We start from the raw sequence: 25037 nt of genomic DNA, 5'->3' as shown, positions 1-25037 counted from the left end.
AGATTTATAAGAAGGATGACTTGTTAAGTGCTTATGAAGCATGGTCGGATTTTGAAAGGTTCCAAAAAATAGAGGATTTCTCCATTGAAGACTATATATTGGAATTTGGCAGACTATATAAAAGGCTGCAGAAACACAACCTGGAATTTCCACAGTCTGTGTTGGCCTTTAAATTACTTGACTGTGCTAGAGTGAGCAACATGGATAGGCTCCTAGTTTTGACAGGAGTTCAGTTTGTGGATAAGGATACCTTATTCAATCAGATCACAGAAGCTTTAAAAATGTTTCTGGGGAAACATTTGATTCCGATGGCTCTGATGACCCAAATAGGTCCGCCTGCAATAAAGCAAAATATGGACGATACACTACTAACAGGATGGTGAAATCGTACGGCTATAAACAGGTTCCAAGACTATAGAAAGCGACCCGGAAAGTATGAAGACAGAAACCCAGTTAGAACCTACAATAGGAAGATGAACCCCAGAAATGCACAGGGCATGATAAATCGATGTTTTCGATGTGACTCTCAATACCATTATGCTTTCAACTATCCAACACGTAAGAGGAAAAAGATAGTGACAAGAAAGAAGGCATTGTCCTATTAACAAGCAGTTTTACGCCGGTAATGAGGGTGTTGGTTGCAGAATCCTTCAATTGTGCTGTCTTGGACAGTGGCTGCACATTTACTGTGTGTGGAATTGACTGGTTAAAATGTTACCTGGTCTCCTTGAATGCTGAAAATCGTAACAAGGTTAAGGAATTTGAAAGTTCCACAAGTTTCAGGTTTGGGATGATAATATTCTGAAGTCGCTGAAAAGAGTGGTGATCCCTTGCAATATTGCCGGAGTGAATCATTTCATTCGCATGGATGTTGTATCAAGTGAGATACCTTTGTTTCTGAGCAGACCGTCGATGAAGAAAGCACGCATGAAATTGGATATGGAATAGGATAAGGCAACAGTTTTTGGAAAGACGGTGGACTTACAATAGTGTCCCGACTGTGTAAATTGTATTCCATTACTGACAATATTTCAAGTACAGTTGTTAAGGATGTGTTAATGGCAGTTGAAAATGGGACTTTAGCTGATAAAAAGTTTGTTGCATTAAAACTGCATAGGCAATTTGCGCATCCATCTCCTCGGAGGCTGAAAAATTTATTAAAGGATGCAGGGGTAAGGGATGAAGACTATACTAAGCTAATAGAACAGGTTAGTGATCGCTGTGAAGTTTGTAGGAAGTACAGAAGGACACCAGCACGACCGATAGTAACCCTACCTTTGGCCAGGGATTTTAACAACATTGTGGCCATGGACCTTAAGACTTGGGATAAAGCAAATTATATATTTATTTTGCATTTTGTAGATTTGGCAACCAGATTTAGCAATCAACGATTGTACGAAGTAAAGAAAAGAGAGTAATTCTGGATCAAATCGTGAAAAAATGGACAGGGACAGGAATGGGCCCACCGGCAAAATTCCTTATGGAAAATGGGAGAGAATTTGCTAATGATGAGTTTTGGGATATGTGTGAAAACGTGAATATCACAGTCCTGAATACGGCTGCAGAAAGCCCACTTAGTAATGGTGTGTGTGAAAGAAACCATGCGGTAATAGATGACATGCTCTGGAAAATTTTGGCAGATAGACCAAACTGCAAGCTTAATTCAGCTTTAGCATGGGCGGTACATGCAAAGAATTCATTGCAGATGGTTGGGGGCTATAATCCCTATCAATTAGTGTTTGGTAGAAATCCTAAAATTCCATTCATTTTGGATGAGCAGCCTCCAACTTGGGAAGGGACTACAATTAGCTCTGCCTTTGCTGAGCATTTAAATGCATTACATAGCAGTAGAAAAGCTTTTTTGGAAGCAAATGTCTCTGAAAGAATTCGCAGAGCCTTGAGGCATAATGTATGATCATCAAATACCGTTTTTCAGCAAGGAGACATAGTAGGTAGTGGGTGCCTGGAACTCGCTACCGGAGGAGGTGGTGGAAGCAGGGACGATAGTGACATTTAAGGGGCATCTTGACAAATACATGAATAGGATGGGAATAGAAGGATACGGACCCAGGAAGTGTAGAAGATTGTAGTTTAGTCGGGCAGCATGGTCGGCACGGGCTTGGAGGGCCGAAGGGCCTGTTCCTGTGCTGTACATTTCTTTGTTCTTTGTATACTATGAGAGAGACAATTTTAATGAATGGAAAGGCCCAGGGAAGATCATAGGCATAGATGGCAAAACAATTATTTTGCAACATGGTAATCAAACTGTTAGGGCACATTCATCAAGGATAATGGGTACAGATTATAAATTTTCAAATTTAGACCGAGCAGACGAGGAACCAGAGTCATCTGGTACGCATGTGTTACAGAACTATGAGGACCAATTAACTGATATAGACAGGGTTTCTGTGGAGGAACACAACACTTATGATGGTTTAGAACAGGCCATTTTCCCCTAAGGACAACTACCAAAAGTTGGTACAAAAGTGACATACTTGCCTGAAGGATCTAGCCAATGGCAGGATGCAACTGTTATTAGTAGAGCAGGGAAGGCCACTGGAAAATATAAACATTGGTTGAATGTACAGCATTCAGGGGAGGGAGTCAAGACAATGGATTGTGAACACGGAGTTCAAAAATGGAGGGCACAGAAACGCAGTGCCAGTTCAGATAGTACATTGGATAGTGAACAGGTCCACAGGAAAAGGTCAAGACTATTGAAAGGACATTCCACAGCAAAAGGGAAAGATCAAGCAGTAGCAGTACAGCACGAGATACCAGGCGGGAGAGGGGATGTAGTTTATCAAGGTATCGGAACATGAGTAAGACTACAAATACTAATAGGGAGTAAAAGCCCACATGCACGGGGGATTTTGGTGGCTTCCAATAAGTTAGATGAAAAAGTTATCAAAGATGCCAAACAGCAAGAACTGCATAGTTGGAGTGAATTTGCGGTATACCGGAAGTACCAGATAGGGGACAAAGAGCTCTATCCCACCGATGGATTTGCATAGAAAAGGTTCTTCCGGGTGGAACTTATGTTTTTTTTCTTTTATAAATTTAGATTACCCAATTCATTTTTTCCAATTAAGGGGCAATTTAGCGTGGCCAATCCACCTACCCTGCTCATCTTTGGGTTGTGGGGGCGAAACCCACGCAAACACGGGAAGAATGTGAAAACTCCACACGGACAGTGACCCCGAGCCGGGATCGAACCTGGGACCTCGGCGCCGTGAGGCAGCAGCACTAACCACTGCGCCACCATGCTGCCAACCGGATGGAACTTATAAAGCAACGGCCAGGCTTGTGGCGAGGGGATTTAAAGAAAACTTAGAAGATCAGGGTTTAAGGGTAGATTCACCTACGGCAGGAAAGGTTATTTTAAAGATCTTCTTGGCTCTATTCGCCACAAAAGCATGGGAATGCAAATTCACAGATATAAAAGCTGCCTTCTTGCACGGACATCAGCTCCAGAGAGACATTTTTCTCCGTCCTCCTAAAGAGGCAGCTAACAGAAGGGGTATTCTGGAAGTTGAACAAATGTGTATATGGATTAAATGATGCGTCTAGAGTCTGGTATTTTTCGGAAAGGTCAGTTTTGTTAAAGTTGGGTTGTTGCCAGTTGAAAGCAGATCCGGCAATGTTTTATTGGCACTATAAAGAAAATCTTTCTGTCATCTTTATGATGCATGTCGATGATTTTTTTGTGGGGTGGGACTAGTGATTTTGAGGCTATTGTAATCTCTGGTTTGAGGAAAGAATTCAGGGTTGGAAGTCAGGCTTCCGGTGCATTTAAATATATTGGACTGAAAATCAGACAGACTAAGTTAGGGGCAACTTTACGTCAGCAATCTTATTTGGAAAGCATCAGCCCAATAGCAATTAGCCGTGGCCGGTTTTCACAAAAGATGCAATGGTTTCAAAGATCGAAAAAGAGCAACTGCGAAGTTTAATTGGGCAACAGACTAGACCGGCGTGAATTTTGATGTCTTAGAGTCGAATACAAAAATGAATGATCCCAAAGTGGAAAACATAATAAGAGCAAATAAAGTGTTGGTCAAACTAAAAATGCAGGAGTGTGTTTTGAGGTTCCCGGTTTTAGGTGATATTAGGCACTTGAAATTCATAGTTTATAGTGATGCGTCCTATGCAAATTTATGTGATGGGGTTTCAAGCGGAGGAAGTTTTATAATTTTCCTTTTGAGGAACAATGGTAAATGTTGCCCTCTTGTGTGGGAAACAAAGAAAATAAGGAGAGTGGTCAAAAGCACTTTGGCTGCTGAGACGTTAAGCCTTGTAGAGGCAGTGGATATGGCCGTCTATATATCTCAGATATGGACAGAAATTTTGGGATTAGGGGATTTGGGTAATATACCTATTGAATGTCACATTGACAATAAATCTCTGTGGGAAAATGTGCACTATACAAAAAGTGTCAATGAAAAAAGGTTAAGGATAGACATCGCAAGTTTGAAGCAGAGGGGAAATAGCAAAAATTAAATGAATTGACAGTAGCTATCAATTGTCAGACTGTTTTACAAAAAGAGGGGCTAGCTCACAGAAACCGTTGAATATTGTTAATGAAGGGCGCCTGTTTCTGTGACCTTTTTTTTCTTCCAAAATGAAAAACAAAGAAGGGGGGGAAATTGTGCGTGTGTTTTTGAGTTTCTTGTAATTTTCACCTAATTATTTTTTCTCCAAGGAAGGGGAGACTGTTAAGTAATGAGTTAAGAGACATTCCAATTAGTTGTCTCATTTATGTTAAGTATCTAATAATTGACACTGATATGTAAAGGGGCTTCAGGTGGTCTTTGTGTCAGGTGATGTGATGTTCGAGTGAGTCTGTTGAAGTAAATTAAATGAGTTTGTGGAAAAGGAGCAGAACCTTTGACTCCTTATACAACAGCAGCTAAACGTCTAACATGGTAAGCCATTTCTTGATATCACGTGAGAAATAATTGGCTGGTGACTGGCTACTGTGATGCTGGGGACCTTCGGAAGAGGCCAAAATGGATAATCTACTTGGCACTCCTGGCTGAAGATTGTTGCGAATGCCTCAGCCATATCTTCAGGTTAGGATTATATTCATTGGAGTTTAGAAGAGTGAGGGCAGATCTCATAGAAACTTACAAAAATTCTAACAGGATTAGATAGGGTAGATTCAGAAAGAATGTTCCTGATGGTGGGGGAGTCCAGAACTAGTGGTCATAGTTCGAGGACAAGGGGTAAACCTTTTAGGACTGAGGTGAGGAGAAATTTCTTCACCCAGAGAGTGGTGAATCTGTGGAATTCACTACCACAAAAAGTAGTTGAGGCAAAAGCATTGTGCAATTTCAAGAAGGAATTAGATATGGCTCTTGGGCTAAAGGGATCAAGGGATATTGGGGGGGAAGGCGGGATCAAGGTATTGAACTCTATGATCAGCCATGATCATAATGAATAGCGGAGCAGGCTGAATGGCCTCCTCCTATTTTCTATGTATATTTTTATGTATTAGGGGTAATTTTTTAGTTTGGATAGAAGACTGGTTAACCAACAGAAGGCAGAGAATTGGAATAAATGGGGTTTTTTTTTGGTTGGCAAGATGTAACTAGTGGGGTGCCACAGATTTTGGTCATTGGGCCCTAAGTATTTACAATATATATCAACAACTTGGATGTAGGGATAGAATGTCAATAGCCAAATTTGCAGAGTACAGTAAAATATGTGGGGTAGTAACTTGCAATGAGGAAATAAAGAAATTTACAAACGGATATAGATCGGTTAGTGAGTGGGCCAGAATTTGGCAAATGGAGTTTAACGTGGATGTGTGTGAGGTTATCCAATTTGGTCAGAAAAATAGCAAGGCAACTTATTAGCTAAATGGAGTGAAACTTCAGAGTGCTTTGCTGCAGAGGGATCTGGGCGTCTGTGCGTGAATTGCAGAAAACTAGAATGCAGGTAATAAGACAAAGGCGAAAGAAATAGAGTGTAAAAGTGGGGGAGTGTTGCTGCAACTGTACAAGGCACTGGTGAGGATGCACCTGGTGTACAGTTTTGGTCCCCTTATTTGAGGGGGGATGTAGTTGCATCAGAGGCAGTTTAGAGGGCGCTCACTAGATTGATTCCAGAGATGAAGGTTTTGTCGTGTGAAGAGAGATTGAGCAATTTAGGCCTGTGCTCTATCGTTTAGAAGAATGAGAGGAAATCTAATTTAGGTATGTGAGATGATAAAAGGTGTTAACATAGTTCTTCTTGTAGGACAATCTAGAACGAGAGATCATAGTTTTAGGATAAGGTGTAGCAGATTTAAAACAGAGATGAGATTAAATTACTTCTCTCAAAGGGTTGTGAATCTGTGGAATTCACTACCCCGGAGTGTGATAGATACCGGGACATTGAGTAAATTTAAGGGGGAGATGGACAGGTTTTTAATTCGGAATGGGTTGAGGGATTACGGAGAAAGGGAAGTGGGAGTTGAGGCCGGGAGGAAAACAACCATGATGATATTGAAGGGCAGAGTGGGCTCAAGGGGCTGACTTACTGTTCCTAGTTTTTAGGTTCTTATGCTGTTTGGCACACAAGTAGTCCTGTGTAGTAGCTTCACCAGGTCAGCACCTCATTTTTAGATTTGCTTGATGTTACTCCTGACATGCCCTCCTGCACCCTTAACTGAACCAGGGTTGATTTCTTGGCTTGGTGGTAATTGTAGAGTGGGCGATCTGCTGGGCCATGAGGTTACAGATTTTCGTTGAGTATGATACTGCTGCTGCAGATGGCTTACAGCGCCTTATGGATGCCCACTCTTGAGTTGCTGGATCTTTTCGAAGCGTATTGCATTTAGCATGGTGGTAGTGCCACACAATATGATGGAGGGGATCGGCAATGTGAAGACGAGACCACAAGGACTGTACGGTGGTCCCTCCTACCGATACTCATGGACAGACGCATCTGTGGAACCGGGTTGGTGGGGATGAGGTCAAATATGTTTTCCGTGGCAGCACGGTGGCGCAGTGGGTTAGCCCTCTTGCCGCATGGCGCCGAGGTCCCAGGTTTGAATCCCGGCTCTGGGTCACTGTCCATGTGGAGTTTGCACATTCTCCCCGTGTTTGCGTGGGTTTCGCCCCCACAACCCAAAGATGTGCAGGCTAGGTGGATTGGCCACGCTAAATTGCCCCTAATTGGAAAAAATGATTGGGTATTCTAAATTTTAAAAAAAATATATGTTTTCCCTCTTGTTGATTATGTCACTGCAGACCCAGTTTAGCACCCAAGTCTATCAGGACTCCACTAGCTCAGTCTGTGGTAGCGCTATCAAGCCACCCCTGGTGATGGGCATTGAAATTCCCCACCCAGTGTATATTTGTGTCCTTGACTCCCTCAGTGCTTCCACCCAAGTGATGTTCAACATGGAGGAGTATTGATTCATCTGCTGAGGGGGTGGGGATTTGGAAATCAAATGGAATTTTCTTGCCCATCTTTGACCTCATGTCACGAGTCATCATGGGATCTAGAGTCGATGTTGTGCACTCCCAGGGCAACTCCCTCCCGACTCTATATCACTGTGCTGCCACCTTTGCTGGGTCTGTCTTGCTGGTGGGAATGGACATATGCAGGAATCATGATGGTGGTGTCTGTAAGGTATGATTCAGTGAGACATGTCAATCTGTGAGATAGCTCACCCAACTTTGTCATAAGCTCCCAGATGTTAGTAAGGAGGACTTTGCAGGGTCAACTAGGATGGGTGGTCCATCTGATTTCATTCCTTTTTGTAGACCTGTAGCAGTTGAATGCAGCTAAGAGTTGATCACATTGGGTCTGGAATTACCTTTACATGTAGACCAGACAAGTAAGGACAGCAGGTTTCCTTCCATTATGGAATTCAAATTCCACCACGTGCCATGATGGGTTTTGAATGACAATACCTACCATTTTGCCACTGCCTCTGCCCTAACTCTCCCCTCAACCCCTCATACCATTGTAGTTTCCTTTGTTAAATTAAAGACTCTAGTTTTGGAATGAACTACATCGCTATCAAACTTATGATTCAACACATTATGGCCACACTGCCCTAAAGCCTCCATTACAACAAGATTATTAATTAACCCTTCCTCATTGCATAATATTAGATCCAAAATAGCCTGTTCTCTCGTTGGCTCCTTAACATAATGTTCCAGAAAACCATATTTTATACATTCCAGCAATTTGTCCTCCACAGCACTAGTGCTAATCAGGTTTATCCTGTCTGAGGACTATACATTGAAGTACCCCAGTATTTACTGTTGTTACATGGACCTTAGTTTCTGATTTGTACTGTGCCCGACATTACCACTTCGCCTATAAACAACTCCTACAAATGTTTCCTGCCCATTGCTGTTTCTTAGCTCTAGCTAAACTGATTCTACATCTTCTTCTTCCAATCAAAAATCCTCTCTCACTAATGCACTGATTTCAATCTTTATTAACAGCTCTACGCCACCTGTCCCTGCTCATGGACTAAATCAACAACCCTATCCTAAGGGAATTCCTGGAACAAAGTGTCCAGGACACTACCCCCCCATCCTAATGTGTTGCATTGTCTGCAGCTTGGCCTCCAGCTCGATGACTCTGAGCTGAAAATCCTCCAGCCGCAAACACTTATTGCAGACGTCTTTGCCTTGATTTAAACAGGTACCCACAAGAACCCACATTCTGCAGCTGCCACACATCACCTACCATTTTTATATAGCATTTAATGAATCAATTAATTGACTGATTACATTTTATTTGATTTCTCTAATCCGAGGGCGGCATCACACCGCCAAGTTCCCAGGTTCGATTCCGACCCTGGGTCACTGCGTGTGGGGTTTGCACATTCTGCCTGTGTCTGCGTGGGTCTCACCCCCATAATCCAAAAGATGTGGAGGGTCAGAGGATTGGCCACACTAAATTGCACCTTAATTGGAAAGAAAATAATTGGATACTCTAAATTTATTTTTAAAAGTCTCTAAACCTCCCTGTGCTTGTGTTCTTTTGTTTTAATAGATGTCCTACATTCCCCAATTGAAATTTTCTAGTTAAGATAAATAGGATAGACTCATCAATTAATATAATAAGCTTAACTACTGTTAGTAAACTTTATTTCTGCTAATAAAACTGTACAATTGCTAAAGTTAACCTGAGTTTTGAAAGATAAATGGGAACAATACTCCCCAACCAACCAACTACTCTTTTCCTATGACATTGTACTTAAATTGTTCTCCGAATATGGTTGGTACATCTGGGTCCTCCTCCTCCTCCTCCTCCCTCCTCTTTAGGTTATGTTGCCTGTCTCTGGATCTTCGTCCTATCCTTCCTCTTTAAGGTGGTGCTGCCTGTCTCCAAGTCCTCCCCTCTCTCCTCTTTCAGGTGCGGTTACCCATCTCCAGGTACTCCTCCTCTCCTGCTCTAAATTCAATTGTGTGGCACAGCAGAAGACTGAACATCAGAAATTACTTAAAGTAGCAAATAAATGTGCTTTATTGGTTAGGAAGTTCCAACTTTGATTTTAGTCTGCTGAGTTTGCTGATCTCGCTCATGGATTGTAGGCGAGCTACAGTTGGAATCAGTACTCTTGGGCAGGAGAGTAAAAATTATAGTTAGGGATTCTGTCCCTAACCACTGTGCAGGAAACACTGGCACATGGGGGGATTGGATGACTGGTTGTGATGCTCCAAAGACACAATAACCTGCTGATGGTCACTTTCTTAACTGACACTTGAAAAATGATCATGGACAGTTTCCATTATAAGTGTCGACCTATGATGGAAATATAAAAACATGAACAGAATTTGTTCTTATAAAATAGGGGCTGTGTGCCCTTATATTTGTTTCTCATCCTGCAACCATATAATCTCAAGACTGCACTTAATCCTCTGGTGCAATGCCATGGATAGTAATATATTAAAAATCCCATGTTTACATGCACTACCCAACTAAACTCTTCTCTCTCAAAGTGCAAATTGTTTCCATAAATGTTTTAAAACTGTAATTGTATATTCCCATCAGCAGCGGTTTTGTAGCTTCTGAACTTTGCTTCTCCCAATTCCTCAGCCTGCACTGCAGAAAACCTCATATCCTGCAAACTAAATATTATAAAAATAACCATAATGTATGCTGTCAAAATCTGGGCTGAATTGCCTCTATGACCTGATCTAACGATATCTCCTCTATTTTCTACCCCAGCTTCTTAAGAGGACATTTGGTCTTGACTCTGCAATACCATAGGTAGAACTGAATCATATAGCACAAAAGGATGCCATTTGGTTTATCATACCTGTGCCAGCTCTTTGAAAGAGTTATCCAATGAAATCCATTCCCCTGTTCTTTCCCCATAGCCCTCAAAATCTTTCCTAATTCAGTAGACATCCAATTCCCGTTTGAAAATTATTACTGAATCTGCTGCCACTTATCTTTCAGCAATACATTCCAGATCATTCTAATTAACTATGCTTAAAAAAAAAATCTCCTCATTGCTGCCCTGCTCTTTCCCCCCCCCCCCCCCCCCCAACCAACCTTGGATTTTTGCAATTATTTAAACTCTGTGTCCTCTGGTTACTGACCCTTCTGCCTGTGGAAATCGTTTCTTCTTATCTACTCTGTCAAAATCCTTTAAAAGTTTGAATGTCTCTATTTAAACATTTTATTAACCTTCTGTATTTCTCTCCAGATAATCTCTCATCCTGTTGTACCTTTCTGGTAAATAAATCACCACTGACAAGTATGTATTATATAGTTGTAATGTGTGTACAACTAGTTTCATAGATTGTTTACAGATGGTTTGAGATGGGCTTATCTTTCTATCTCTCTGTGGATCACACATGGTGTACACAAACAAGTTTGTAAAAAAAAAAATAAAAAAATGTTTTTATTCAAAGATTTTCAATAATTTTTACAAGCCACTACAAAAGAAAATATAATGCAAAGAGAACAAAACAATATGACAACAAAAACAACTTAACCTCTACCAAATTAACAATTTTAACAAACAAAACAAAACAAGGTGGGGCATTTGCCCCTTACAAATAAAATGAAATCAACCCCCCCCCCCTCTGGATTGCTGCTGCTGCTGACCTCCATCTAACGTTCTGTGAGAAAGTCAAGGAACGGTTGCCACCCCCTGGAGAACCACTGCAAGGACCCTCGCAAGACAAACTTCATCTTCTCCAACCTGAGAAACCCCATCATGTCACTGACCCAAGCCTCTACGCTTGGGGGCTTCGCGCCCCTCCACATTAACAAGAGCCTTCTCTGGGCTACCAAGGAGGCAAAGGCTAGAACTCCGGGCTCTTTCGACTCCTGCACTCTCGGATCATCCGATACCCCAAATATCGCTATCCCCCAGCTCGGTTTTACCCGAGTGTCCAAGACCTTGAACATAGCCTTTGCAAAGCCTTTCCAAAATTCCGTAAGTACCGGGCCTGTCCAAAACATATGGTCATGGTTCGCTGGGCTCCCTGAACATCTCACAGACCTGTCCTCTACCCCAAAGAACTTACTCATCCTCGCCCCTATCATATGCGCCTGGTGTACCAATTTAAACTGAATCAGGCTCAGCCTGGCGCAAGATGAGGAGGAATTGACCCTGTCCAGGGCGTCAGCCCACAGGCCCTCATCCAGCTCCTCCCACTTGCCCTTCAGCTCTTCCACCGAGGTCTCCTCCGCCTCCTGCAGCTCCTGGTATATGTCCGATACTTTGCCATCCCCCACCCACACGCTTGAGACCACCCTGTCCTGTATCCTCCGGGCAGGTAGCAGCGGGAATTCCCCCACCTGCTTTTTCACAAACGCCCGAACCTGCATGTACCTAAAAGTGTTACCCGGGGGCAACCCATATTTCTCCTCTAGCGCCCTCAGACTGGCAAAAGTCCCATCGATAAACAAGTCCCCTATCCTTTTGATTCCCACCCTGTGCCAGCTTAGGAACCTGCCGTCTATCCTACCTGGAACTAACCTGTGGTTGTTCCGTATCGGGGTCCACACTGAGGCCCCTACCTTCCCCTTATGCTGTTTCCGCAGCCCCCAAATCCTCAGTGTCGCCGCCACCACCGGGCTTGTGGTATACCGTTTCGGCAGAAGCGGCAATGGTGCTGTCACCAGTGCCCCCAGGCTAGTATCTGTACAGGACGCCGCCTCCAACCGTTTCCATGCCGCCCTCTCCCTCCATTACCCATTTCCGAATCATAGACACATTCGCTGCCTAGTAATAGCTGCACAAGTTCGGCAGCGCCAACCCATCCCTCCCCGGCTGCGCTCCAAAAGCAGTCTCTTAACCCGCGGGGTCTTATTTGCCCACACAAATCCCGTAATACTCCTATTTACCCGCTTGAAAAAGGACTTGGGGATGAGAATGGGCAGGCACTGGAAGACGAACAAGAACCTAGGGAGGACCGTCATCTTTACGGAATGAACCCTGCCCGCCAGGGAGAGTGGCAGCATGTCCCACCTCCTAAAGTCCCCCTCCACCTGATCCACCAGCCGCGCTAAATTGAGCTTGTGCAAGACCCACCATTCTTGGCTACTTGGATGCCCAAGTTCCGAAAGCTCCTCTCCACCATCTTGAGCAGTAGCTCTCCCAACCTCTTTGTCTGGCCCCACGCATGCACCACAAAAAGCTTGCTTTTTCCCACATTTAACTTGTACCCCGAGAAGTCTCCAAAATCCCTAAGTATCCGCATGACCTCCCCTATCCCCTCCACCGGATCTGCAATGTACAGAAGTAGGTCATCCCCCCCCCCCCCCCGAACCAACCCCCTCCAGTTTCTGGTCTCCCTCAATGCCATGGCCAACGGCTCAATCGCCAGGGTAAACAGCAGGGGGGACAAGGGGCACCCCTGCCTCGTTCCACGATATAGTCTAAAGTACCCCGACCGCCGCCGGTTCGTTGAAACACTCGCTACCGGGACCTGGTACAACAATTTGACCCACCCTATGAATTCCTCCCCCAAACCAAATCTAACACCTCCCACAGGTCCTCCCACTCCACCCGGTCAAAGGCTTTCTCCGCGTCCATTGCCGCTACCACTTCTGCGTCCCCACCCTCCGAGGGCATCATGATCACATTCAGAAGCATCCGCACATTCGTATTCAGCTGCCTGCCCTTCACAAACTCCGTCTGATCCTCATGAATCACTCCCGGGACACAATCCTCAATCCTAGTGGCCAAGATCTTGGCCAACAGCTTGGCATCCACATTAAGGAGCGAAATCGGCCTATAGGAGCCGCATTGCAGCGGGTTCTTATCACGCTTGAGGATAAGCGAGACCAGAGCCTGCGACATCGTTGGGGGAAGGATTCCCTTTTCCTTAGCCTCGTTAAAAGTTCTCAACAGCAACGGGCCCAACAGCTCTGAGAATTTCCTATCGAACTCTATGGGAAACCCATCCGGCCCCGGGACCGTACCCGCTTGCATACTCCCCAACCCCCTAATTAGTTCCTCCATCTCAATCGGGGCCCCCAATCCCTCTACCCGCCCTTCCTCCACCTTTGGAAACCTCAGTTGGTCCAGGAACTGCCTCATCCCCTCCCCTCCCCCCGGGGGTTCTGACTCGTATAATTTACCATAAAAGTCCTTAAAGACCTCGTTTATCTTAGCTGAGCTCAGCACCATGTTCCCCCCCCATCTCTAATTCCCCCCCCATCTCTAATTCCCCCCCATCTCTAATTCCCCCCCATCTCTATTTCCCCCCATCTCTATTTCCCCCCCATCTCTATTTCCCCCCCATCTCTAATTCCCCCCATCTCTAATTCCCCCCATCTCTAATTCCCCCCCCATCTCTAATTCCCCCCCCATCTCTAATTCCCCCCCATCTCTAATTCCCCCCCATCTCTAATTCCCCCCCATCTCTAATTCCCCCCCATCTCTAATTCCCCCCCCATCTCTAATTCCCCCCCCATCTCTAATTCCCCCCCCATCTCTAATTCCCCCCCATCTCTAATTCCCCCCCATCTCCCTAGCCGCCTCCCTCTTCCGCAGCTGATGCGCCAGCATCCGACTTGCCTTCTCCCCATACTCATACACTGCTCCCTGTACCTTCCTCAACTGGGCTTCAGCCTTCCCCGTGGTAAGCAAGTCAAACTCCGTTTGAAGGCTCCGTTGTTCCTTCAACAACCCCTCCTCGGGGGATTCTGCATACCTCCTATCCACATTCAGTATCTCCCCCACCAACCTCTCCCTCTCCATCCTCTCCCTCTTCTCCCTGTGGCCCCTGTTTGAGATGAGCTTCCCCCTGACCACTGCCTTCAGCACTCCCCAGACCACACTCACCGAAACCTCCCCATTATCATTGGCCTCCACATATCTTTGGATACACCTCCGGACCTGCCCACAGACCTCCTCTTCCGCCAGTAGTCCCACGTCCATTCACCACAGTGGGCATTGGCCTCTCTCCTCCCCCATCCCCAGCTCCACCCAGTGCGGGGCATGGTCCGAGATCGCACTGGCCGAGTACTCCGCCCCCTCCACTCTCGGAATTAGCGCCCTCCTTACCACGAGTAAGCCTTGTGTACATGGGAGAAGAAGGAAAACTCCTTCGCCCGTGGCCTGGCAAATCTCCACGGATCCCCTCCCCCATCTGTCCATGAACCCCCTCAGGACCTTGGCCGCTGCAGGCCTCTTACCCGACCCCGACCTAGACCGATCCAATATCGGGTCCAGGACCGTATTAAAGTCGTGTCGTCCCTCCCCCGGTCATCGCCGTCGCCGTCCCCCCACCCATTACCAAACTACATGACTCCAGATCCGGAATCCGGCTCAGCATCCGCTTCATGAACCCTGCATTGTCCCAGTTCGGAGCATACACATTCACTAGCACCACCCGGGCCCCCTGCAGTCTCCATAAATTAACGACCCCCCTTATCTGCCACCATACCCACCGCCTCAAATGCCACCCGCTTACTCACCAAGATTGCGGCCCCCCCTGTTCTTCGCATCCAGCCCTGAGTGAAAAACCTGTCCCACCCATCCCTTCCTCAGCCTGGTTTGATCTGCGATCTTCAGGCGTGTTTCCTGTAGCATAGCTACACCTGTCTTTAGCCCCTTTAAGTGCGAAAACACCGGAGCCCTCTTGACCGGCCCATTCAGGCGCCTCATGTTCCACATGATCAGCTGTATCGGGAGGCTACCCCCTGCCAACTAGTCATCTTTTTTAGGCCAGCCACATGCCCGCGCCTCCAGCCCCACAGGCGGAGGATCCCCGCCCCGACTCTCCCTCTTACCATCAATTCCCCCTCAGTCAGCACAGCAGCAACCCCCCAAATCCCCCCCTCCCCCGGCCAAGCAACTGTTTAACCCTCCTGCGCCGCCCCCCCCCCCCCCCCCCCCCCCCATTGCACTCCCGTAAGTCAGCTGACTCATGCCGACCCCGGTCCCTCCCGCCTCTACCTCCAATCCCCCTGTGGATTCTCCATCCAAATCTCCAGCACCCCCCCCCCCCCCCCCCCCCCCCCAACCTAGAGAAAGTCTCCCCCCCACAACACCCCGTATGAACCAATGCGGACATCGAACACAGTACCGTTCCCCCACTTCAGGTACCGCCCCCACCATTTCGCGGGAAAAACCGCGCTCCCTGCCTGGACCGACCCCACCCCCTATGACGCAGCTCCTCCCAACTGCAACCTCATCCAAATCCCCAAGGGCACGGGGCCACAAAGACACAAGAAAACGTGGGGAAAACCCCACCCAAACACCGCCCCACCCCACTCACCAACAACCCCCATAACATACTGCAATCCATTAACTCGAGTCCAACTTCTCATTCTTGATGAAAGTCCACGCCTCATCCGGCGTATCAAAATAATGGTGTCGGTCCTGGTATTTGACACACAGCCTCGCCGGCTGCAGCAGCCCGAACTTCACCCCCTTCCCGTGGAGGATCGCCCTGGCCTGATTGAACCCTGCACGCTTCTTGGCCAGCTCTGCACTCCAGTTCTGATAAATCTGGATCTCTGTGTTCTCCCACTTGTTGCTCTGCTCCTTCTTCGCCCATCGCAGGACACACTCCCTGTCGGTGAAGCAGTGGAACCTTACCACCATAGCCCTTGGCGGCTCGTTTGCCCTCGGCCTCCTTGCCAGGACTCTGTGCGCCCCATCCAGCTCCAGGGGCCTCGGGAAGGCCCCCGCGCCCATCAGCGTACTCAGCATCGTGGTCACAAACGCCCCAGCATCCAATCCCTCCACGCCTTCAGGGAGACCCAGAATCCACCACCTCGACCTATTCTCCAGGTCCTCCAGCTTCTCCTGCCATTTTTTGTACCTCGTACGCTTCCACTCTGACCACCAGGCCCAGAATCTCGACCTCATTATCAGAAGCCTTCTGCTGCACCTCCTTGATCGCCGTCCCCTGCATCTTCTGGGTCTCCACCAGCCTTTCTATCGATGCCTTCATAGGGGCCAACATCTCCGCCTTCAAGTCAGCAAAGCAGCTTCTTAAAAAGTTCTGCTGCTCCTGGGACCACTGGGCCCACACTGCCTGATTCCCGCCCGTCGCCATCTTGTTTTTTTGCGCCCGTTCTCCTCACTTCTCTAAAGCGACTTTTTTGACTGCTCCACTCCTGGTCCACTCCATACAGTGCTGGGAGACCCTCACTGTTTCCTTCCCACACCGGGAATCGGTGTCCAAATGCCGCTGGAGCTCCTTAAAAGGGCCCAAAAGTCCATTATCAGCGGGAGCTGCCGACCGTGCGATCTACCTAGGCGTAGCCGCAACCGGAAGTCCGTACACAAGGAAGTTGAGACAAACATAGCTTTCATAGGGAGAAGTGAGCTGCTGAGGGGTGCAGATCATATTTTCCCCCAAAATCTCACTAATTAGTGGCTTCTCTCCCTGCCATGTCACACCACCTGCCACTTGCCTCCCAAAAGAAAAATTGTGCATGTCTCTCCACATGTCTTAAGAAAGATCAGAGAGGCAAAGCAGAAAATTATTGACCTGTTTGTCGAACATCTGGGGCGGGATTCTCCCCTACCTGGTGGGGCGGGGGGTTCCGGCGTAATTTTTGTGAGGGCCACGGAGAATCCAGCACGAGTTTCAAGGATACAAAGAAATAACATTTATTTACAATAACATGTATATATACACAACCTCACTTGTTGCTTACTCCTTCCTGCTGGTTCCAAACTGGCCAGCTTTATTTATACAGGGAGTCTGCTAATGATTTCTCCGCCCCCTTCATTGGGGAAGCTCATACTCCCACAGGATTGTGGGATTGTCATTAGTCCCCAGCCAATGGTAAGCAGGCAGGTTGTAACAGTAATGGAATGGCGAGAACCACTCCGGCGTCGTGCCGCCCCAAAGGTGCAGAAGTCTCCGCACCTTTGGGGGCCAAGCCCTCACCTTGAGGGGCTAGGCCCGCGCCGGAGTGGTTTACGCTCCACTGGCTGGCGGGAAAGGCCTTTGGCGTCACGCCAGCCGGGGCTGAAAGGTCGACGTGGGTCAGCGCATGCGCGGGAGCGTCAGTGGCTGCTGACGTCATCCCCGCGCATGCGCAGGGGAGGGGTCTCTTCCGCCTGTGCCATAGTGAAGACCATGGCGAAGGCGTGAGAAAAAGAGTGCCCCCACGGCACAGGCCCGCCCGCGGATCGGTGGGCCCCAATTGCGAGCCAGGCCACCGTGGGGGCACCCCTCTGGGCCAGATCGCCCCACGCCCTCCCCCCAGGACCCCGGAGCCTGCCCGCGCCGCCTTGTCCCGCCGTTCAAAAGGTGGTTTAATCCACGCTGGCGGGACAGGCATTCCAGCAGCGGGACTTCGGCCCATTGAGGGCCGGAGAATCGGCGGGGGTGGGCCCGCCGACCTGCGCGGCGCGATTCCCGCCCCGCTGAATCTCTGGTGGCGGAGATTTCGGGACATGGCGGGGGCGGGATTCACGCCAGCCCCCGGCGATTCTCCGAACCGGCGTGGGGTTGGAGAATCCCGACCCTGATGTCAGGAAATTGCTAGAATCTATAATTAAAGATGGTAGTTGTACATCTTGAAATCTTCAGCTGATCAGAGAGAACAGCATGAATTTATAAAGGATGGGTCATGCTTGACAAACTGGATTGGTTACTTTTTTTCCATTTCAAAGTGGTTGATAGGGATATTGAATGGTGGATTTTAGGAATATTGGATTCTAAATATTGGGGCAGTTTAAGGATTAAAAGCCTGGGTTTACAGTTTGTTTGACTGCAGTGGCTCTTTTGCAGGGCCTGGGAGCTTTTCGGAGCCAGAAGGTGAAATTGACTAGAGGAATATGTTTTCAGTCTGGGCTATAGCGCTGTGGGTGACTGGCGAAAATCCCTGGGAAGTTTGTGCTTTCAACCTGGAACGTTAACCTGCTTTTCAGCGGAGATAGTGTCATTGCTGGGTGGAGCTAAGGGGTTCAGAGAGACGTTTTGAGAAAGCTTTCAAGTGGATTTGAAGTCTAATCTGTCTGACACGGAGTCCACAATTCTCTCCCAGTAGGATAGTTACAAAAAAAGAGTAATAATATTTAAAGCAGAGCAGTCTTGTCTGAGGACAAGGAAGAAGCTGAAACATGGCAGACGAACCAGTTTTTTGAAGATAATCAGCCAGAGCCTGAACAGGTTCTATCAGGAGCCAAATCTGTTCTATGAAGCAAGTATTACTTTATGCCATGCTGATTTTTAAGATGGATTGAGAGCTGTATGTTTCTTTTCTTCTTGTGTTAATGGGGAATTGAGTAGAAGTGTTTAAGGGGTAATTGTAAGCTATTCTTTTCAGGTGTGAAGTTAAAGATTTGAATATTGTATTCATAATAACGTTTTGTTTAAAAATACCAAAGCCTTCTGCGTGGGTTTCACCCCCACAACCAAAAATATGTACAGGGTAGGTGAGATCCAGGCCTTTTCTGTCCCTGGTGCTTTCTTCCTTATAGCAAAATGATCATCTTCCTTGCTTGCTGGCAGCTACAAAAGGGAGGAAGCTCTCCTCAGTAATTTAACGGCCAGAGCACGTGGCATCAATGTACCGGGCGCATGACCTCTCTACCGCCACCTCTGGCGGGAAGACTTCATTGATTTTTTAAAAAATTCTGCTCCTGGGACAGCACGCTGATGTACGGAGGAGGCGGTCTGTCCTATTGTGCTCCGAACCTGCGCACTGCTACAACCAGCTGAGGGCGCACACCTGTGCGGGACGACTGGCATTTTTAAAAGCCGGTCGTGGCCATTGGGCACTTTGCTCCATGATCGGGAATGCCCCGATCGATCACTTCGAGACCCTCTCGACCCCTGTCCATGACCCACCCACTGGTCGCAAACTTGAGTTTGAAAATCACTGGTTTGGATCCACCCTTTTGCATTACTTTTCATGGGGCATTTAAGAGTCAACCACATTTCTGTGGAAGTGGAGTTAAACATAGGACTTAAGGATGGCAGATTTCCTTTAATAAAGGACATCAGTGAACCTGATGGGTTTTTACAGCAATCGACAATGGTTTCATGGTCTTCATTAGATTCAAATTGCATCACTCGCTGTGGTGAGATTCGAACCTGAGTCTCTGGGTTACTAGTCCAATACTACTATGTCCGTCATTGCTGGAGATCCTTCAACTATTGTTAGATAGCTGAGAGGAATTAAGTGAGCGAAATCCCACTGAGCCGCACTATGAAGGAGAGAAGTTTGAGGAGAATGGGCGATGACTTAAGAAGTTTTGAAGGATGAAGAGTTGTTGGAACTGAGGGTTGAGAAATTACTGCAGGGGACTTTATGGAGATGTTTAGCAGTGCACTGTAATTCGCAGTCTTGATAACAAAAGAATGCCCACTTCTTTTGTCTGCAGATATCAGGCATTTTGGGACGAGAGTTCCTTCTTTGGAAACATAATTGAAAGTCATTTTTTCATTGGTACTCTTGAAGCTTGAAGCTTTTGCCGTATCAGGTTTTAAATTTTTTTTATTATCACGAGAACATTCAAGAGGTTCTGTGACATGTTTTAAAAAAAAATATTTAGATGTTGCAAATTCTTGGGTAAAATGCTGCGGATGCTAGAAATACTTTTTTTTGAAAAACAGCATTTTTGGAAAGAGTTAGCATTTTAGGTCAATAACCAGTTCTTTTTTCCACAGTTGCTGCCCGACCAGCTGAGCGTTTCCAGCATTTCCAGTTTTTAGGTCAGGGCTCTTAATTCTTGGCTACGAAGCTGCTTTGATTGACCTGGGTCGATCCCAGCCCCACTGTGTGGTGTTTGCACATTCTCCCCGTGTCTGCGTGGGTCTCACCCCCACAAACCCAAAAATGTGCAGAGTAGGTAGATTGGCCACGCTAAATTGATCCTTAATTTGAAAAAAAAAGAATTTGGTACTCTATATGTTTTCAAAAGGGAGCTGCTTTGATTAGTTATTGAAAACTTGTTTTTATTTATTGGTGTAACTTACTGTCAGTGGAAAGTTATGAGAAAGCCAGAAAGGAGTAATTTAATGGTTGGATAGTTACTGCACAACTGCCATTATTTCACACAAAGATGATATTTCTATCCTTATTGTTTACATTTTTTAGGTTCATTTTTTCTGCAAAGAAATAGTGGAGGTTTACAAGCAGCTTTGTGCCGTCTTCAGTCAGTGGTGGATTGTGTACTTTGTACAGTTCTTCTTTTGAACTCTGCTATCTCTCCTGTGCAGCTAGTGCCTGATTTTTTGAATTCTGAGTCATGGTTGGTGTTCCGGCTGGAACTGTAGATAGTTGTTTAACGCCAAGGGGTGAATGATCCTCTGCTACACTAATAATTGAAAGATGCAAATTAAGCGACAATAACAAAATCTTGTGACAGTCTTTCTCATATTTATGAAAATGGGGGAAAGAGATATTGACGTTTAGATTAAAAAGAGCATTTGAACTATTCCTGCAGAGGTTGCATTCGTGTTTAATATAGATACCACTTCTGTTCAGTACATTTTGCATGGTCTAGCATGGAATAGCCTACTCTTTTTTTTCTCTCCTCCTTTTGAAGTTGCCTTAGCCAGTGCTTTTAATTAAATAAATTAATCCAAACAGTCCAGAGGCAGTCTTTCAACTCAAATTAGAACATGAAATTGTAAGTAGAAGGAGGCGATATAGCCACTGATGTTTACGCACCATTCAGGAAGACCAAGGCTGGTCTTCGACCTCAGTCCACTCTCCTGCCCAATCCCCAGAGCCCTTGATTCCCCTGGAGTTCAAAAATCTACTGATCTTGGCCTGAATATTCTCAATGACCTAACATCCACAGGCCTCGAGGGTAGAGAATTTCAAAGATTCACAACCCACTGATTCCTCCTCTGAGACTAATGACCCCTGGTTCTAGATTCTCTAGCCAGGGAAGCAGCTTTTCAGCATCTACCCTGTTAAGCCCTCTCAGAATCTTGTGTTTCATTTAGATCATGTTTGTTCTTCTAAGCTCCAGAGAATGTAGGCCCATTTGTCTTCATAGGACAATTCTTTACAGTTAATCTGGTGAACCTTCATTGCAGTCCGCGTAAAGCTGCCTTGGGTAAGGAGGCTAAAACTGCCAGTTGTGGTCTCACCAAAGTCGTGTGGAATTGAAGCAAGACTTCCTGACCCTTAATTTTGCAATTAACAGATAATTCAAGCAATTTTGAATTGAGTAGTTATGTGTTTAGGTTTCAATATCTGCTTTATCTGCGAACCAGATATGGGTTGGGTACTTTTGAGTGTCAAAAAATTTATTCATTCAAGGGTTGTGGGCACTGCAGACAAGACCGGCATTTATTCCCCCTTCTCTACTTGAAGTGATGGTGAGCTTTTTCTTAAACTGCTGCAGTCCATGTGGCAAGGTATTCCCACTGTACTGGTAGGTAGGAAATTTAGGGATTTTGACCGAATGACAATGAACAATTATATATTTCCAAATTAGAATAGTGTGTTAAGTGAATGTGGTGGTATTCCAATGTACCTGCTGCTCACCACCGAGATGGCACAGGGCGTGGTTTGGGAGACGCTGTTGAAAGCATTGGTGAATTGCTGCATTGCATTTTTAGATGTTACCCAGTGCAGGAGGCTGCAATGGATTATCCACTCAGCTCTTTTGACTGAAAATGATTGTGACCATTTCAGCCTCATCGTTTCCACTGACGTGCAATATTAGCCCATATGATTTTATACATTGATGCATTATGCATTTTATGCATTAACCTAAATAAAATTGCTTAAATATATCTTCTCAGAAGACCTGATTAGGCCTACAAAACAGTAATGGAATAAATGATTAATTGGCTTCCAAATCATTGTGTTTGAGAAATTCAATTTAACCATGCCCCTTTTCAACTTTTAAATGAAACACTCCCTTGGGTAATTTTTTTTGTCCATTATATGTAGCATTCTGTATTTATATTCAGTACTAGAAACCAAAGAATTTGTAAAATAAGAACACTTTCCAGTATTGGGTACAAAAACTTTAAACCTTTTAGAACTATTGTTGATGTACTTATAATCCATCTTTTTTTTAATAATCGCTTTACAGAAATGCAAATGATATTGTCCTAAATTTGAGTAGTGTACTGCACAAAAATAAGATAATAAGGGACAAAAGAGCAGCTAATGCTTTATTGATGATATTCTGTACAGATCTATGCGTGTTGTCGGTTTAAGGAAGAACTGCAAGAATTGTTAATCAGCACTGCAGTTCTGTGTTTCCTTGAAATATGCAAAGTACGAGTCATTGTTTTATATCTGTAAGCTTTCCTCTGGCACCTCCTACAGGACTTCTAGTTCCACCACATTTGCTCTTCAGCTGCTGCAAAGGGATTCTTCAAATAATTCTATCTGATTATTTTGCAAGCTGTTTGAACTAAATACGTATGTATTAAAAATTATCTGAAGCAGCAAGTTAATTGAGGATATGGAACTGAATTCCAAGTTAAATGGAAGATGCTGCAATGTTATGTTTTGTGTAGTAGTTTGGTAGAGTTGTAGCTGTGTCAGTTTTAAAACTGAGCTCTTTAATAAGTCAGCGTTTTGGTTTTCCCTGCCAGAATGAATCCGATTTGTGATCAAATGTTTTTTTAAGAATTGTATGTTTATAATGTTTATACTGCATACGGCATGATTTTCACTGAAATCATTCTCTAGAGGTACAAATGGCTTTAGTGTTGATACGAAGGAACCTCACATATTTTAAATGACTGCTTCTGCAAGTTACAGTCAAATGCTGCAGTGCAGAGGCAGGACTATTCTCAGCAGCCATAACATTGTAAGTCAGACAATTTGATGCATTAAGATTTTACCTTAAATTTTATTTAATTTAAATTGATTACGTTTTTGTAATGGCTTAAGTTCCAATTTTACTCTTCTATGACTTAAAAAGATCTCATGTCGATTCTGTAAATCAGTAGATTGGGATTTAAAATACGATGCATACAGTACATGTGGGTTGTAGAGAAGTGCAGTCTCTTACCTTCGCTGCTCCTTGATTTGATCAGACGGGGAGGGAGTTGATGCATATTTTTCGTTAGATTTTGACATTTTATTTCACTCTTCCTTTAACTTGCTTGGAACAAAGATGCTATGAATGTTTTATTCAGACAAATATAATAGTCCACCGTAAATTTTTTTATAGGTTCAGCTCAATTGATTTTAAGATCAACAGTCTAATATTATAGGAATAGAAAATCTAAGCAAGGTTTCCTGTTTCTGAAATAGATGAATATACATACTGTAGCATGGTTACTATTTTTAGAGAAATGCTGATTCATGTTTGCAATAATGGGAGCTGAGGGCAGCAAAGAACTTTAGCGTAGGAACAAGAGTAGGCCATTGAGCTCTTGAAGCTATTCTGCTGTTCAGTAAGATTGTGGTTTATCTGCATTTACCTTCATCCAACTGCCCTGACTCCAATATCTTTTTATCCCTTTTCTGGAGAAGAAATCTTGGTCTCAGATTTAGAATTAGTAATTGAGCTGGCATCTCTTGCTTTTTGTGGGCGAGAGTTTCAAACTTTGATCTCACACTGTGTAAAAGTGTGCATGTACTTAACACAGAATCACAGAATTGTTACGGCACAGAGGAAGCCATTTGACCAATCCTGTCTGCATTGGCTTTCCAAACGAGCATTATGGCAGAGTGCCATTCTCCTGCCTTTCCACTTGTACCACTACATATTGTTTCTATTGAGGTAATCATCTAGTGCCCTCTTGGATGCCTCAATTGAACCTGCCTCCACTGCACTTCCAGGCAGTGCATTCCAGATCCAAACCACATTACTTCTTTTGCAAATCGTCGTAAATATGTGCCCCCTCGTTCTTGATCCTTTTACGAGGGGGAACAGTTTCTCCCTATCTACTCTGTCAGCCCCCTCATGATTTTGAGCATCTCTATCAAATCTCCTCTCAGCCTTCTCTCCTAGGACAACAGTCCCAAACTCCCCAATCTATCTATCTAACTAAAGTTTCTCATCCCTTGGAACCATTTTTCTAAATCTCTTCTGCACTCTCTCCAACATGTTCACATCGTTCCTATAGTGTGGCACCAAGAACTGTACACAATATTCCATCTGAGGTTTATCTAGTGTCTTTTATAAGTTCAACATAGCCTCCTTGCTCTTGTACGCAATGCCCATATTAATAAAGCCACAACACTATATGCTTTATTAACTGCTCTCTCCATGGTCCTGCTACCTTCAATGATCTGTGCACATATATACCAGGGTCCCTCTGCTCCTGCACCCCTTTTAGAATTTTGCCCCTTATTTTATATTGTCTCTCCATGATCTTCCCATTAAAATGCATCACCCCACATTTCTCTACATTGAACTTCATCTGCCACCTTTCTGCCCATTCCACCAACTTGTCTGTGTAATTTTGAGGTTCTGCACTGTCCTCTCATTGTTCATCAAGTTTTGTATCATCCGCAAACTTTGAAACTGTCCCCTGCACACCAAAATCTAGATCACTATTATATATCAGGAAAAGCAAGGGTCCACTGCAAACCTTCCTCCAGCCAGAAAAATGAGTTGATCATTACTCTCTGCTTCCTATTATTCAGCCAATTTTGTGTCCATGTTGTTACTGTCCCTTTTATTCCATGAGCTTTTTTTACAAGTCTGTTGT

The 25037-nt window shown here is 45.2% G+C and overlaps 1 protein-coding gene across 9 annotated transcripts in view; it reads left to right on the top strand.

The window, feature by feature from the left end:
• kcnab2a (potassium voltage-gated channel subfamily A regulatory beta subunit 2a) overlaps positions 1–25037 on the top strand; it is a 341966-nt gene that overhangs the window by 73053 nt on the left and 243876 nt on the right. The window contains exon 1 of one of the 9 annotated variants that reach the window (XM_072478106.1): positions 22707–22788. The exons of the other annotated variants lie outside the window; for them this stretch is intronic. The gene's annotated coding sequence lies outside the window, so the exon portion shown is untranslated. Of the gene's footprint in view, positions 1–22706; positions 22789–25037 lie in introns of those variants that run through there. 9 annotated transcript variants of the gene reach the window in all.

The sequence above is a fragment of the Scyliorhinus torazame genome, chromosome 16 (assembly GCF_047496885.1).
Source record: "Scyliorhinus torazame isolate Kashiwa2021f chromosome 16, sScyTor2.1, whole genome shotgun sequence".
NCBI classification, from domain to species: Eukaryota; Metazoa; Chordata; class Chondrichthyes; order Carcharhiniformes; family Scyliorhinidae; genus Scyliorhinus; species Scyliorhinus torazame.
This window is presented reverse-complemented; position numbering and strand designations above follow the sequence as displayed.